Raw genomic sequence first — 3,464 nt, forward strand, 5'->3', positions numbered from 1 at the left:
TACTTGGTGATTGATGTGAATAAAACGAGAATTATTTCATTGATTAATTGTTATGACTCTAGCTAAGAGAGTCCTAATTGAGAGGGACATTCATTTAAACCTACCTAAGCCAACCCCTATTAAAGAGGTGAAGAGGTTGGCTAGGATTAGGAGGTTGTTTCTTAGAGAAGAATAAGGAGTTGTAAAGGAATAGGAGTCTTGAGTAGGAGTCCTATTAGGAGTTAGTTAGAAGTAGGAGTCTTGAGTAGGAGTCCTATTAGGAGTTAGGGTTTAGAAGCCCTATAAATAGTCATGTATTCCTCCTCTTTTGATAAGCAATAGATGAATCTTTTCTATAGCCTTTGAGTAGCAACTTGGAGGGAGGAACCCCTATAGAGTTCCAAGGAGGCCGATCCCCTAAAGAGATCAACCCCAAGTTTAGAATCTGTAAAGGTTCTAACACTTGGTATCAGAGCAGCGTTCTTGGCATCTCGCTGCCCTTGCACAGTCATCCATCAACCCTCCACAACAACCCAAAGCAAATCCCACAATTGCTTAAAAGATCATCGCCAAATTTCGCCGTCATCTCCACCACCGTAGATCATCCTTTGATCTCCTAGTGAATTGCAATAGGTTCTGGTTTCCTACCTTACTACTGCTGCAATTTAGTTATTCTTATTTGAAAATCCCAAAAAAAATATTCCTATATTGCTGCATAAACTTTTGGTCACAAATTTTTTATCTCTACGACGAAAGATACATTGCAGAATTCTAACCGCATAGCACTATCTGTTTGATCTTGCTACTGTGTTTTTTCTATTCAAATTTTCATGAAATTTTTATGACATATTTGATACTTCCTAACAACATATTTCCCTTTAGTTTTGTCAAAAAATTCTCAATATAAACCATTGATCTTTTACGTCTAATCTGCTATACTTGAAAATCTGCATTGTAAAATTTCAGCCGCATAACACTATGAAATTTTTATGATAGCTTTGACACTTCCTAATAGTGGATTTCTCTTTGGTTTCATCAAAAAATTCTCAATATAAACTACTGATCTTTTACATCCAATCTGTTATACTTAAAAATCTGTGCTGCAGAAAATTTCAGCCGCATACTGTTGCCTTAACCCATCTATTTGCAATCTTTTTTGAATGAAATTTCTTACACACTTCATAGATCATCTTGGCTTCCATCTAAGATTGATCTTTTAAGGAATTCATCTCTAAAAACGATTTTGTGTTGCTGCAAATTTTCATCGTATACTGCTGAAATTTTTCGACGAGAATTCTGCTATCGCAACTTGCTCCAATTTCCTTGCTGTTATACTGCTGAAATTTTCTTGATTAAATTAGTCATCCTTGCTATCATATAAACTGTGATTTTGCTATCAATTCTCTCCTCAATTTTCTCAAGTTTTTGGTGGAAATTATGTCGAGAAACCACTATTTTTTCGACGATAATTCTGCTTTTACAAGACAGCACATACTTGCTGTAACTTCCACTGATTTCTATCAAACCTTTGCTGCCATCTACCACAGATCCAAAACTTTCATCCACAGCCCTAAAACTTCACGAAACCACACCCTCAAACTGCACCCAAAATAGCCACAAAACAAGCCTAAACCGTAGCCTACATCCACCAATTCACCAACCCTTTCGACCATCACCTATCTCAACTAATACATGCCTTTAACCCGACAACAAAAGAGAGATCTTAACATCATAGATTTAGCGGTATATACTATGACATCTGAGGAGGTAATCAATGCTAAATTTGAAGCCTTCGAGGCACAAATGGAGGATAAGATTCGGACGCACTTTACCGAACTTAGATTGGTCCGACCACTAAGCCCGAAGAAATCACATCAAAGAGAGAGCTTTGCCCAATTGCACCAAGCTCGAAGATATGACTTCCAAGAGAGGGGAAGCTCTATGATCGACCCCAACTATCCATGCATGAGAGTGGACTTCCCTAGATGGGAAAAAGGAGACCCGATTGGTTGGATCTCACGCACGGAGCGATATTTTTGGTACCACAAAACCGCAGATGCATCTATGGTGAAAATTGTAGCTATACATCTGGAAGGGGATGCAATACAATGGTTTGACTGGTTTGAACATACTTATGGAGTCCTTTCATGGCGACAATTCAAAGAAGGACTGTTGATACGCTTCAGACCAACCGATTATGAGAATATTGACGGACAACTAGCAAAGATCCGACAAACCGCCACATTCAGGTGTACCAAACCAGGTTTGAAAGGTTATATAATCAAAATCATGATTGGTCTCAAAAACAACTGTTGAGGACCTTATTAAGGGCTTGAAGCTGGAGATCCGAGGAGAAGTTAAAGCGCGACAACCGTACATGCTTATGGCAGCCATCTCTTTCGCATGACATCAAGAGGAGCAATTGAACCATGAAGCTCGGAGGACTAGGGTCGCTCCTCAACCAGCAATATTGAAATCCTCAGCCCCCCCTACTGTCGACCAAGTCCCTACACCAAAGAGGTTAACAAGAGAAGAGCTTCGGGAGCAATATGCGAAGGGGTTATGTTGGCATTGCGACGAGCCGTGGAGCCGTGAGCATCGCTGTAGTAAAGGGAGACTTCTTATGATTGAACCAATAGAAGAAGAGGTCATTGAACATTCAGAAGAGAACTTTGAACATAAAGAAGATGCGGAAGAAGAGCTACAACCGACTGACGTTACAGTACACGCACTAGCCGGCTACTCAAACCCGCAAACGATGAAAGTTGGAGGCCTTCTCAAACAACAACCGATCACTGTTCTCATCAACACGGGCAGTACTACTAACTTCCTAAATAGTAAGAATGCTATTCGGATAGCATTACCTATCGAGAATCGCTGCAGGTTTGATGTTAAGGTCACCGACGGAAGGATTTTGAATTGTGATCGTAGGCGCCCGTAAGAGAAACTATTATTGCAGGACCAAGAGATAATTGCAGATTTCTTCCTTCTCCCTCTTAACAATCATGAGGCCATGCTCAGAATTAAATGGTTGACGACATTAGGTGATATTTCTTGGAATTTTATGAAACTAATTATGAAATTTTACAGTAAGGAGAAACAGGTGACATTGCACGGGAAACGTGGGGGCGACATAACAACGATTTACACACAACAAATGGAGAAGGTTTTGCATAAAGCATGCAGCAGCTTTTTGGTACTACTTGAGCAGCAAACTAAAGGAGAGCCAACAGAATTTGAAGATCCAAATCTACTTCCTTTGCTTGCTGAATTTTCAAATATATTTGACGAACCACGCAACCTACCTCTTACCCGTCGGCATGATCATTATATAACGATCCTTCCAGGCAAATCTTTAGCAAATGCTCAGTCATATCAGTATCCACATCTCCAGAAGGATGAAATAGAAAGGATTGTAAAAGAGATGCTCGAAACAGGAGTTATTCGGCCAAGTTGCAACCTCTACTCTTCACCGGTGCTACTTG

The sequence above is a fragment of the Musa acuminata genome, unplaced genomic scaffold (assembly GCF_036884655.1).
Source record: "Musa acuminata AAA Group cultivar baxijiao unplaced genomic scaffold, Cavendish_Baxijiao_AAA HiC_scaffold_1108, whole genome shotgun sequence".
NCBI classification, from domain to species: Eukaryota; Viridiplantae; Streptophyta; class Magnoliopsida; order Zingiberales; family Musaceae; genus Musa; species Musa acuminata.